General features: G+C 40.4%; 1 protein-coding gene across 4 annotated transcripts in view; it reads right to left on the minus strand.

The window, feature by feature from the left end:
• The window catches only part of znf609a (zinc finger protein 609a), a 102,036-nt gene that overhangs the window by 19,100 nt on the left and 68,346 nt on the right, over positions 1–14,590 (minus strand). The window lies entirely within an intron of this gene.

A 14,590-nucleotide genomic window follows, 5' to 3' on the forward strand; every position in this document is an offset into this window, starting at 1 on the left:
TATTCTGCTCAGAAACTCAATTTGATCATCTGATTAGAGGTTAATGACTTTAAATGAGATCTCTTTAGCTAAGAACTGAAGTAAGCACACACACACACACACACGCACACTGGCCTAGGGGGATATGTCATTATCTACGTAATCTTTTTTTTAATTTTCTTTTTTTATCATCACATCAGTGATAAGGTCACCTGTACCCCATCTGTAACAATCATCACAACTGTTTGAAATGTAAGATGAAATGTAAGGTCAAAAACTGTCAGAAGTGAGCACTGGCTGCTAAACAGATTAAGAAAGTCTGGAAAAAGAAATTGTATTTATATAGTGTTGCTTTAAAGTAGTCTGCATTACACATATCCCATGGGGAAAGACACTGAACCACATAAATCAAGATATAAAAAAGGGTTCCAGGAAAAAAAAAGTGTTAACACTGGGTGAAGAGAGGAATTTAGTTTAACAAGACACAATGGAAGAGATGTCGCAATGATTCTGCGGTAGGGAATTCCACAGTTTGGGATCCATGACGCTAAAAGACACACACACAACAAACCAGATGTAGGGGCGAGACACAAACTATAATGACGTTAAGAAAGAAGGAATTCATAGTGAATGTGGCAAAAGAAACGTAGCCAGTGGTGTTTCTAAAGGATAGTGATGATCCATACCATAATTTTATTATTTTTTTAAAATAAGGCTAAAGATAAGGTTAGTATTTCACTAGGACCTGAAGACATGGATAAGAGTTTAAGTGTTTAAAACTGAATGAAATCCAAAAGTGAATGTTTCAGTGCGATTAACTTGCGCAGCAAAAGTGAGCGATGAATCACCGATGACACTGAGTGTGACTACGATCTGTACGAGAGGACTCAACTATCAATATCTACGGCAATATGAGAAGTGTGTTGTGGCAGACACTGTCAAAGGCAGAGCTACGTTCAGGGAAACAGTCAGCAGCAAGGATCATTAATGATTCCCAAGTGAGCAATCTCAGTAGTATGGAACAGATAAAATGGAGCCGCAGGGACTACTCACACCACAGGCAGATATTTTTCAAGTGACACAGATTCGTTTTTCTTTTCCATGACAGCGTGAAAAGCAAAAACTTTTCCGATTACAATTCAGGGGCACTTTCATGCAACCGATAGGCGCCTGTGACACTTCCGTTTGAAAAGGTACATCAGAATTCACGTATCTTCCAATCCCCCCAAATTAATGTACAGTTTAATTTAGTGCAATTAATCATTAATCTCAGCAGGAGTAAACCTTTCTATAGACGGAATGGAGTCATTGGCTGTTAGCATAAGAAACCAGCACCATGCCCTGCCTGCTTTTACTTGTGCAAACTATCATGCAATTTGAAAGGCGTGTGACGTTTCAAGGAAAGAATAAATCATGTGAGATGAGGAGCAATTAGCTTCAATTTGTTTTATTTGGTTGTAATTCAAGTCATTTCTTTATAGTGACAAATAGGACAATTTATTCTTTTCCAAATGTGAACTGTACTGTACAAAAGGACTGTATTGAAAATGGCATTTTATTTGCACACATGTTAAATACAGTTTCTGTTCGCTCTTGGTTTTCATTCACAGTCTTGCATATATTGCAAATCTATGCAAATCTAAGGTATAAAATTTTCTACACTGTTGGCCATTTTTGTCAGAAGATACAACAAACAAGCACATTTGCTAATCTACTACTCTTTGTGTGCAGATATTTCTACAGCCTATATATACATAGTTATCGATCTAAACAGTTTTTTCTTCAAGATCAGAGTAAAACCAGCATTTTTAGCTCCTGGAGGAACGATGCCAGAGACTAGGCTACTATTCATTAAATGGAAAACAGGGCAGACATTACGGGCAAACAAGCAAATCAATATTCAATAACAAATGCTAGTGTATACCTACGCTGGACATGCAGCTACATGCTCTTGGTTTCCTGCACAAATTGATGAGTTTCAATACCTAACTAAAGAATCTATACAGCGACAACAACTGGGACATTTACTGCTTAAGCACTGATCCTCAAACAGAAGTTCTGGGGTTGGGAATTGCCTCATGCACCAATATCTTTTCCATCAAACATGCATTTCAGGAACATCCTAAGAATGTTTTGATGAAAATAACAGACTAAACTCTGACCTCAGCTTTTTGCACAGTACATCTGCAAAGAAATATTTGGTGCTTCAGAATCCGTTGTTAGCCTTGGCCAGCGTGTTCCACTCCAGTACCTGGGCCTAATGCCAAGAGGTCCATATTTTGGCTCTCTCCCATTTACTAACGCTTGTCAAAACCAGCGAATTCAGTGTTTCTGATGGCTTGCAATAGAGGCCTGGACTTGAACGCCACTATATAAGACATCTTGTCGTGTACCCAAACAATACTCAAATAATAGCAATGGGCATTAGAGTTACAACAAAAACCTTTTCCCATTTAATCAGAAACCCCTTTCCTCGTTCAGCTGTCCTATAATGTTTTATTAGTGGCAATCCAAATTCTTAGGAAAGCGATCTTGGGGAAAGGTTAAAACTAGAACCTCAAAGGCTTCTTCGGCATATTCCTCTGCAGGACCCTATACAGAGACCTAGCTAGCAGTTGAGAAAACTGACCAGGGTCAAAAAGTGGACACATTCACAGCTTAGAGCAGGTTAGAGAATTTGATTTAATATGCTGTATCTGTTTCCATCCAGCCTTCCTTGCTAGTTTCAGCCCACTATTGCATCTCACCATCAGACTGGAATGTCCCTAAAACCTGGCTGGCTTTTCCCCCTCGAGAGTTAAAAAGGAACAATGTTCTCATGAACTTTAACCCAAGCCATAATGAAAGGTATTGTTCAGGAATCATGAGGACATGGAGTTCATCAGTGACAACTCATCGTGAGATCACGCTGATGTGACAAACCATGCTGGTCACTGTTATGACAGCAAAACAGCACTGCAGCAATTTGACGCTCGTTTGCTCGCCACAGCCAGTGAGCACATTTCGGTAAGAGAACAGAGGGGGGTGGCATTAATGAGCCATGCAGGAAGAGGAGCGCCGGCTTTTTCCAGTTTTGCGTCTGGCTGCTTCTTCACCAGAAGCAACAAGCTCCCAGCTGTATTGAGATGAGAGAAGAAGCCTATAATTGAGGAGGCAGCTGGTGCACTCAGCAGACGGAGGATTGCTGAGAACACCTCATGAGGATCTTACTGTCAAGGATATTATTGAGCCCGTGGTGCCAGAACAGATGTCTGCACTTGCGGGAGGAGAAGTAGTTTATACGCAAAATATGACGCGAAATTAACCAGTCAGATTTACCAACTTACACAAGAAAGTGAAACCCGGTACTGGAATCCTAAACCTTTAACACTTACCCCAAACAGTCTTCACAAACAATCCTCAGTTCTCAGAGGCACTGTGAGACGTGTGAGAGTCACACACTTTAATTTTAGCCACATCTCACCAGTAAGCCTTGCAGGACTGCTTTATTACATAAAAGGACAAGGGTTTCTTTGGGGCTATGGAATGTTAATCCTGTTGAACAGCAGCAGGCAGCAGTCATTCTTCAGCAGCTTTTATGAGCACAGTGTGGTGGACGGCTGGGACGTGTAAGTGCATTCCAAGCTAAGTTCCTTTTTAGACACACTGGCATGCTGTTAGCTGGGCTTAATTCATTGGCCACACTTGTCACTTAATTCTGGCAGGCAATAAGAAACCAAGCAAACTACCAGTATAAATCAGCATTCACTTTGTTTCCATTGTTCAGGCAAATAAAAGTATTCCAAGGCAACAGAGAAATAAAAACTAGAATATCGACAGATCATAAAGGGCCCAGCAGAATGAACCCATTAACTGGGCGACCTTGATGTCTGAAGTATTTGGTGATGCTAGTTCAAGTCTTTTATGATAAACAGTTGTACACAGATGAACAAGCTAACTGAGCAAGAATTCTTCTATTTCAGGGAGTTTCCTAAAAACACTTTCATTCCTAAGAGTATTAGGAATAAAAATATTCGTGTATATGAAATAAAATCCCAGACTTACATGATAACCCAAACAGTGAATTTTCTATAACAATGCGAAGAGTTACAGCATTTGCAGGGACATTGGTATACATCAAAAATGCACTCCTTGCTAAAGATGTTTACAAAGATGACTTACTGACAAACAACATGCACATGAGGCATAAAAACGATGTTCCATTATCTGTTAACAAAGGTAACCCGACATTTACATTTGACACAAACGTACACTGATGTAGGCAACGTGTCAGCCAATAGGTATGTTGGGGGCGTGGCTTCAGTCATCACGCCGATGATGAGTAAGATGGAGGGGAAACTAACGTTTTTGTTCTAGGGCTCACGTTCAGAGCAATCCAGCACTACGGCAACGGCTTACACAGCTACACAGGTCTATCAGTTAAACACAAGATATACGTATTTCACTTAAAATTGATCTCTGTCCATGAACACACTTACGACAAACCTTACTTCTGTTCTCATCATCATGAACTGAATCAAAAAACCATCAATCAGAAGAAAGCACTATTTCTTTTGCAGATATCGGAGATTTTCCAGGTATCATGATATATTTTTTGCTAAATAGCATTTACAAACTCAATTTCAAAGCAGCTCATCTGATGTTCAAATTTTGTAATGAATTGTAAAATCGATCATTTTTTTCTGCTTTTGACTTTTAATCCATTTCGTTTTCTACACATTAGTGTACACACATAAAAGTATCACAAAACTCAGTGTTTAAAGTATTTTAAAAATGCAACTGTTTTGCTGGGAGTTTTGTTAGCAAACTCATACATACTGTGTGTCACAGAAATGACTTGATATTTGATATGATATGATGATATTGCTCACACTTAGCACTGTATGTACTGAATAGCTGCGTATTGACATAAATATGAATGTAGTACATTAAACAAATGGAAAAAAAAAAGGAAAAAGGGGCATCGGACAGGGAAATAGATTGGCAGTGCTGCACTCAAATACCTGTCTCTTGGCACACTTGCTTTAAGAAGTGTTTGCACAGGCACCTTTTCAAGCTGGTTCAATATTACAGGGCAGTGAAAGGTCACATAAAATACTTGGGACCAGGAAAGGAATAAAAATTGCACGGAGCTGCTGAACACATTTAGCAGTTATGTGATATGCTACATTTAATAGCCAGGAAAAATGGACCTGCGAACAGTAACAACACGGACCTCCTACAATCAAAAGCATGGTGCCTCCAGACCAGTGAGCGAACTGTTCCAAACCAAAAACCAATGCTTACAACTCTAAGGCAAGACCACCAAACACTAACCATAAGCAAGTGTGTTCTGGAAGGGACACACCACCACAACCCGAGCTCACTTTATGTTTAAGAGACGCAGAGCCAAAGGCAGTGTAGGGAGGTGCAGCTGGAGAACAGGCACTGGAAACAAGACCTAAATTAATACAGAACCGTAGCAGGAGCGACAGCAGTGTTCAATAAAAACAAAGTCAGCTTCCTGGCTCAGTTTCTCTTTTGTGGTTTTAAACACACCATTAGTGGTTCAGAGCTAGTTTTTCTTCAAGCAGTCTTGGTTTTGCCAAGTTTGCGTACGCTGGCCCTGCACTCGGTCCACACCCTGGCTCTCTAAACCCTGCTTTGTGGTTAACATACAATTAAGATTTTCAAACAACTGACATTCTAAGTCAAAAGATGGCTTAGCTGGCTTATAGTCTGGGCTGATGACAAGCCTTACCAGTAGCCACCAATAAGTAACTTCTCGAGCTTTGCTGAAGTGCAACAATAATTCATACAAGAAAAGAGCGACTGACTACTCTTTTATAGCGTTAGTACAAGCCAACAGGGTTCACCTTGTTTGGCTTGAGGCTCGACATGTAGAAACATACCATCAACTGACAGAGTGAATCATGGCTGGTAAATCATATTTCATTTGCATAAAATACTCCATCACAGGGTTGGACTAGCATAATCTTTTGTACAGTCTTGAGCCTGGAATGTGGGGAAATTCATTGAATTAATAAACTGCATAACCCATCAATCAAATCTGCCATTTTGTGGTTATGCGTGACAAGGTTTCATGAGGTAACCTCTAGCTTTTTAATGCTAATCCCTGAAAAAATGTTCAGCAGCAGAAAACTTGACAACACACAATTTTGTGGAATTTTAGTAGGAGACTGCAAGTTTCGTAACGTGTTTACGTCATTTGTAAGAAGCATGCGGAGTGCCTTACAGACTCTACCACACTTCTGAACAGGGTGGGTTTGGAGAAAGTGTTACAATAATGAAATACTTCATGGTGAAGAATTAATAACAACACTGAGGCATTTAAAACATCTTCTGGCCAAATGCTCTCACACACATGCATACTGGACCTTGACTTTTCTAGGTAAACGCTAGTAAAAACATTTGACTAGCTGTTAAAGAGGTAGCCAAAAGTATATTAATCATGGGTCAGGCAAGGACAGCATTTTATACACTGCTTGTGAAAGAATGGGTCATTTCCTGTCTACAAAAGTGGAGCTTGAATCTTCCACATCAGCTTGAGTCTCTTTTTTCCCTTTAGACTTGAGTGATTGTGGAATCCCAAACAACTCAGATAGACGGAGACAGATAGCAAATCTGTACACTACTGTATAGTGCTTCAATCATAGAATCTGATTTCTCAAAAGTTTTCAGAAGAAAATACACATAAGGGAAGGAAGTGGATTTTGAAAAGTTGTAGAGAAAATCTCCGCTATGGTATAAAAAAAAAAGTCCTCTGGTTAAGAATTTGCTATTAAAGCTCTGTTTCAACTGAGAACAAACATCTTTATCAATGGAAAAACGCATGACGCATGATCTCACCCACGATGGCATGATTTCACTTTCTTAGTGCCATACGCCGAATGGCAGGAGCTTTGAAAAGGGTCATCTGACCCCGTCTGACAGTCTGAGTCAGGGCTTGGTCAGAGAGGGAGGGAAAAAAAAAAGTAGTTCAGGTCAGGTCAGATCTTGCTCTTAACCACTGCACAACCCCCAAGGGTGGAAAAAGTACATCTGCTCAACAAGTCTCTAACGTTAACCAGAGAAACCACATGTCTGTGTTTTTATTACTATACAACAAAAAAGAGAAAAAATGGAAATAAAAACAGATGAACAGTGACTGAATAACTGAAATAATGTCTACTGTGATATGAGCTATGTCGGGACGAGGGTGGGGGATGGGTCACACTTCTCACCTCGCAGTTCTGCGTGTTCTCAGCGTAGCAAACAAAGAAGCGTGTGGAAGCTTTCAATCTTGACAGATTTTACATAGATTTATACTACGCCGCTGCTGAATGATCAAATCTGCCTGGCCAAAAGGTTTAAGGGTGAATTTTCTGAAACAGCATCTCTGACAGTCGTAATGGCTGCAAAGCAAATCGCAGGTTTATATTAACGTCCTGTTCTATAGTAACAGCTCATTCACTGAGACATCTACGGCGGATGTTCCACATAATCAAAACCAATAGCAATCACATAATAATAAATAATAATCGCATAATCAAAGCCTCGTGACAAATAAATTAAAAAATGCACTGATATTGAACAAAGAAACATATTTCTTTAAGAAGCCATTTATTTAACATTTATGGAAGGAGTCTCCAGTGTCAGTGTTTTGTAATGGTCTGTAAGTTTTCTGTTGCCACAGTAGAAGACTTAGATGATTTTTTTTTTCCCTTCCAGAACTTCAAGAGGGAAAAAAGAAAGGCTGGTGAGGGAACGACTGTTTATATAGCAGTTATAACATAAGTGATAACAGGATCTAGCTTGTCTCATGGGTGTTTTACAAGTTTTAAAAATTGTATTTGCTGGCAAAAGACGAATAAATCACTTCAGGACATGCTGTAAATATAATCAACGGCTTTACGTCAGGCCGCTGTGCTTTATAACTAACATACTCTAACAGCAATGTGCCTGGAGATGTAGAAAATCGAGTTATAGTGTTTACCTGAAACGCAAAGATGGTTCAATTAACAGGTCTGTGAGCAGGTTATGGCTGTTTTCCAGACACAATGCTATTCAAATAAAAACAGTTAAATCCATCCCTCTGTGCTCTGATGCACTATAATGAATATTATAAACCGCTGCCTTCTATCTAGAAAACAGTTTCATTGACAGCCCTTAAAATAACAACAAGATTTAGCAGAATAGCAGACATGCTCAAGCTAAGTGGATCCCTATCCATCTAGTTAGACTTTTTAACTTAACCCCGGTGGTGTTGACACAGTTTAACGAATGTCACGCTATGTTTAGAAAGACTACACTCTAAACACTCTTCCAGGTTAACAACATTAATCTGAGCTACATAAACAACGCACCACTAAAGGGCTTTAAAAGCTGAAGAAAAAAAAAAAAACTCAGACAGAAGAGAGGGCAAAAGTGTTTGAAAGACTTTAAACATCCTCCTGTCAAACTCGCATCCTGAACAGAAAAAATGTCATCGAGGTTGACTGCGAGGACGAAGGCGGAGGAGACATCGCTTTGCTTTTCTTCCAACATTCCAGCACATGAGAAAACAGTGTCTGAAAGGCGAACGACTGCTGGAAAACAAACAAAGAACAGAGAAAACCACATATTTGGCCATTAAAACAGAAACACTTTTGCACAGCTAGCCAAAACACACAGCTTTAGGCTGGTGCTTTTTCTTTCCAGACCTGATTTTCTCTGATAAAAAAAAGGAATAGCACAAGGTGTATGGTATACAAAGTGATCCACTAACATTATAGAACAAAATGAGAGAAATACTGCGATCAGGCTGACTCATGTCTAAGATTTTCTAAGGTCAGAGGCACAATGAAATGCTGGAGTAACACTGCGTAAGTCTAAGGAACCTTAATCATAACCAATGCAACTGAAAAGAACATCATACAAAATGTTTTTTTTTTTGAAAACCTACGCATGAAATTAATCAAGATAGCAAGAGATTGCTTTCTCGTTTTTGTCAGCAGTCACTTGAGTTAAGCCCGAGCTGGCTATAGACCAGAATATAGCAATACCTCCAAGTCATAAAACAAATCGGGCAACAAATGGCCTTGACCTATAATTAGAGAGCAGGAGTCACTGAAAATCTGATTCATGGAAACCAAAAGCTCTCTGTAATTTGAGTTTAGCTTGGCCTCTCGAGGCTGCCCTGCTGACCACATTTGAGGTGCTAAATTGGTAGATGTGGAGATGCCAAACCCCCAAGTCTGACGGTTGGAAAGGCACGTCGAGCAGCGTGCAATTCATGCCAGACTACTAGCGACATGCTGCAATATCAGCCCAGCACACACACACATACACAAAGAAACACAAGCACAACCACACAACTGTCACAAAGATTACATGACTGTTAACCGCAAGCCTCCTGCAACCCAAGTCTTTTGATTTCAGTCTTACAGCAGAAAAAAGCTCTAGAGCATGCTGGAAACCCCCCACTGATGCTGAAAGTAACACCTCAGGGGAAAATAGCAAGGAAACAGTAGATGCATGAGCCAAATATATTCATCAAGGAACCTTTAACTGTATAATAAACAACACGAGGACAAGCTAGGAGCAAGGAAATAGAAGCTTAAGCGAAGACAAAAAAGGAACCACAACTTATGTATAATGGATAGTGAGCAAATAAGGTCAGGCCTCTTCACTTTCATCCTTCACCTCGTAACCTAGGTTCCAAAGAGCCCTATTATTCACAGCAACTCTCATTAAATGTGCAGAGTATGTTTTTAAAAAGCCACCGTATGGCTCCAAAGTGACTGTCTTGCTCTCACATAAAGAACGCCACAATTACACGAGGCTTCCTCTCTCAAAAGGGGCAGAGCTGCAATTCACATGCTGCCAAGAGCGAGTCATTCAAGATGCAAAATGATAGCTGATTTGAGTGAGCCGTCTCACCTTTCGCACTTGAAAAGAACTGCTCTCATCGTAGCACGGCGGCTTAAAAAAGGAGAATTTTCCACCTGACTTCTCGCAGGCACCGGATCCCTGCAGATTTCCTGTTAGGGTCTTGTCAAGATGAAGAGTGGAAGTGGCCTTTGTATGAGGCTCACCCACTGCTGGCTTTCAGTCATTACCAAGCGAGTGCTCTCGCAATGTGAAAGCGTGGGAGCCTGCCGTGGCAGACGAGAGCCACACGGGCAAACAGGTGAACAGAAAAGCGGTGGGCAGGAAGAGCCTGTCTAGGCAATTTACATACCACAGTGTAACCAACTAACATCAACTAACATGCAGAGTGGGTGTGCAAGAAGTCTCAGAGTGATGTGAGTGTTATCATTTTTAAGAGCGCATCATCAATAACAAAATTTTGTGAATATAAAACATTTAGAGGACATCAGATGTGGAAGCGAAATTGTAAAAACTGATTTATGTATGGGGGATTTTTCACATTTTTCAAACAGTAGGTCATTATGGATTAAACCACAAGCTTTGAATTTAATACACATTACAGATTAGTCCCTGCCCTACTAAATTAAATTACGAGCCAATGATAAGTTCAGTGCCAAACAGTGCTTGGCAGCCTGCGAGTTTGGCTCCCTATTGTTCAGCATCAGAATTAAGTGTGCGAGGCCAAGCACAGGGCCTTATGGGAAAGGGGGAGGGGGAGGGGGGTTTCTCAGCAGGGTGTTTCCCTAAGCTTCCCCTACCCTTAAGAACAGCTGCAGGGAATCCAATCACCTGCTGCTGAGACGAAAGAGAGCCACACGTCCTGATATCACAAAGAAACCAGATCTAGATGGAAGTAATTAATCAGGCTTAAGCAATGGCGTAAGTGCTACTGGTCTCCAGTACTAAAATCCATACATTTACATATCCAACCCAACCTTTACCTGAAGAGAGAGAGAGACGTCCCTGTATCCGAGGGACGAAACAAACAAAAGGTGAATGCACGACAGAAGGTGGTGCCTCCCTCCACTGCCGAGATAATAACTGCTCACTTTTGAGGAGGTATGAGATGAGTGTGTGTGAGTAAGCTTGAGAATGAGAGAGAGAGAGAGAGAGAGAGAGAGAGAGAGGTGAGAGTGTAAAGCATGGAAAATGAAAATTCAAGCAGGAAGTAAGGAGTGGCAACCTCACTAACACCTGCGCTCTGTTGCTAGCAACCGCAAGTCTGCTCTCTGCAAACCAAACAGAGGCCTGGAGCTAATTCGGGGACCAACTGAAAAGAACTGAGAGACAATGTATCTATTCCCTTACACACGATTTAGTCTTACACACAAGGCTTTTTATGCATTTGATTATGAAACTGTGGTTGTCAATCTATTCTTCTGCCTTCGTTCCAACAGTAGAAACAAAAAATTAGTAAATAAATAAACCTAATAAAACAAAAACATGAATAATGCTATACTCTTTTTTTTAATGCCAATACCTTTGAGTTAATATTTCCTTAAATCTCTTCTGGCAGCCGTTACAACCAGTGATCCTTTTGGATAAACCCCAAGGTTCACTGCAACAAAAAAAATCTCAGGCCAGTTGAGGCCCTGCAACAAACGACATTACTGAGCTCATGTCATGGCTTCTCAAAGGGATTAAGGTTTGGACTCCGACTGGGCCACTCAACCCCAGTTTATTTCTGCTGGCTGTATGCTTCAGAGAGCTGCAGGCTTTTCTCATCAACTTCGCTGTAATGTGCATCACTTCCAGTTCAAACTAACAAACTTGCTCATCCGTTGCTGCTGAAATCTCCATAGCGTGTGGTTTCGCAGTTGATCTCACAGTAGTTTCCCCTAGCTGTCTGGCACGAAATACAACAAAACTGCACCGAAGGATGTTCAGTGGCTTTGAAGTGGTTTTTCAGAACTTCATTTTTGTTTAGAGAAGCGTTCTTCTCTTTCTCTTTTGAATTAGCTTCTATAATGCAGAGCAAATTCAAACTGACCCTCGCAAATTCAAAGCAGGAATTCCGAAGAGATGAAACCAACATTGTCTGACAGCATTACAATTATGTTTTAAACATATGAAAATGATGAATGTTTTTATTCTTGTTGTCTTGTTGTGTTTTATGCTTTTGTATCAGTGCCAAAAAATGCTAATTACCCCTACTTCAAAATCCGAAAAAGATTACTGACATGTCTACCATTGAGAGAGAGAGAGAGAGAGATAGAGAGAGAGAGAGAGAGAGAGAGGGGGGGGGGGGTCCACATTGGAGGTTGCACCATTGGAGGAAACCACATTTTCTTTCAAAAACAAAAGCCAAGAGAGTGTGTTAAGGCAAAACAGAAAAGTGCCGAAGGGCAGAAACCTATTAGTTACTGGAGCAGCTCTGTGGTTGACGTTTCAATAATAGGCTACACATTTTGCTTTTCATATATGGAAGAAAGAAGGAAAGAAAGAAAGAGTGAGAGAGTGAAAGGGGAGGGAGAGTGTGTGTGGGGATTTAGGGGGCGTTCAAGTTCGCTGAGAACACAGTCAAGGCTACTCTGTTGTATCTGACCTCAATGTGAGAACCAGCAGAGACCCAAACACTAACAGTATAATATTAAAGACAGCACTTTGTCCTGGCTCACTACCAATATTCAAGGACGAAAACAAGGCGGAAGAGAGTGTACACTGATTATCTAGAGATATAGCAGGGGTTGACAAATCATAAATTTATTAGCTAATGCACCAGTCAAGTAAAAGCTCAAGTGTGCTGCCCAGTCCCATGATCTGGCTGCCTGGAAACTACCTAAGCTATAAAGTGGTTGCTAACAGAGTGCCGCAGGGATGACATTTTTTTGTAGGCCAACCCGGAAGTTAGCATCACCCTGGTTCCCTCAACAAAAAGCTAACAGGATTTTTCCACTGGCTTTTGGATTACTGCAGAAAATAAGCTCTGTGACCAACAAAAGTTTATGATTCTTGCACGTTTTGCTCAGGAAGACAATCTTCACAAAAGAGCACAACCTGTATGAATTTTGAAGCCTAACTACAATCACCAGAAGTAAAAAGTTAAAGTGAGGCTACAAACGAACTACACCACGGTCGCGTGACTTCAACGTCACCACGACTGAGCTACAGACAACTCTTTCAATCTTTATTTTAAAAACATGTTCCCTGATAAGGGTCCACTGGGCTCTTCTTGTGGATGAATCTGCCCCCAGCTTTTTTGGGAATGCGTCCATGTCGCATTATTTTGGAGTTGTTTCCGTTTGTTTGTACGTGTAGTAGATGAGTTTTGCTATTCGGCGTGATGACGTTCAATGTCCCTGACAACCTCTGTAGTCCCATTTAGCCACTTGTTAGTGGCTTTTTCAAGACACGTAAAAGCTTAAAAAAATCACGAGTGGGGTATTACTGATATATTTTATGTCATAGAATAAAACATGAAAACATCTCGAGCCTGTGTTAATGACAGACCTTATTTCAGGCATTTAACCAAAACCCCATTCAAAAAAAACCCATTGACTTCGGGACAATGGAACAGGAAGTGCTAAGATGCTAACTAATTTCCAGGTTTAAGGACTCACTCTTGCGGCACTAATAATGCGTGCTGAGCTTGTTAACTGCATTAACGCAAAGTAAAGAAAGGCAAAGGAGTAGGGCTGGGCGATGTAGCGATGTAGCAAAAATATCACTTCACGTTTCTTTTCACGCTGAATCTCGATCCACAGTCTTATCAGATCTATTTTTCGTGTTGGTTTTTAAGACTATTTTGCAAAGTTGCTGAACAGAGCAACCAAACGAATTATCCTCACTGATGAAAATACAGCTGTACAAGCAAACATAACCTCGAAGAAAAGAACAACAGAGGCATCTTAGGCCAGAGAAGCTTTTCAAACTAATTTTTAATAAAGTGCACTTCCCAATAAAATGTGAAGTTACTTCTGAAATGAAAACAATAAAGCATGGACATCGTATTTCAAAAACTGTTAAGTGCATCAACTCTACCGATGACTTTGGTATTTAAAGGGGCAGTAAATAAAAAGGTGATTGCAAGCATTTAATTATGTATAAATACTGAGTTACAGTAATTTATTTAGCTGAGTTAGCTTTACATTTTTATTTAACATTTATAAAATCAGCAATTCACGGTTGTTTTACGGTTACCAGAATTTCCCTTCGGGGATTAATAAAGTTTATCTTATCTTATCTTATCTTATCTTATCTTGTTTTGGTTTTTATTGCACTATTCTTGGCATTCTGTGTACAGCAGAGGAATAGCGGCGTTAGAAAAATATTTGCGACTCGGTACGTCGTAATGAGGATCAGCTATTTTTAGGAGCTGCTTAAATCCTAATTTTCGACCGTATTGATGCGTTTTAAATCCTTACCGAGGGAAAATGTCAAAAACGCATTGGTGATGTCTCTCCAGTGCTTACTTGCTTTCTCATTATAGAGCCTTTTTCAAACGCATTTGTTCGCTTCACTGCAGTTTCTGGCTGTGGTGCTGATCACGCGCACCTCGCCGTGTTATCTGGATTTCGGCACACACGTTTTTTGGGGTACTTTCTCGGCGGTAAACAAATTTGTTGTGTTTCCTTGATCTGCCTTTCTTTGCCTTTGTGTATTTTGCAAACAACCACTGTTTGTGCTGTGTCCGTTGGGTAAAATCCAGCAGTTCCATATAAACTGCACCAAACTCCTCCACGTTGTCAGCACTGCCACTGTGTTACCAAACACATCGGGG

This window comes from Pangasianodon hypophthalmus, chromosome 9 (assembly GCF_027358585.1).
Source record: "Pangasianodon hypophthalmus isolate fPanHyp1 chromosome 9, fPanHyp1.pri, whole genome shotgun sequence".
Classification (NCBI taxonomy): domain Eukaryota; kingdom Metazoa; phylum Chordata; class Actinopteri; order Siluriformes; family Pangasiidae; genus Pangasianodon; species Pangasianodon hypophthalmus.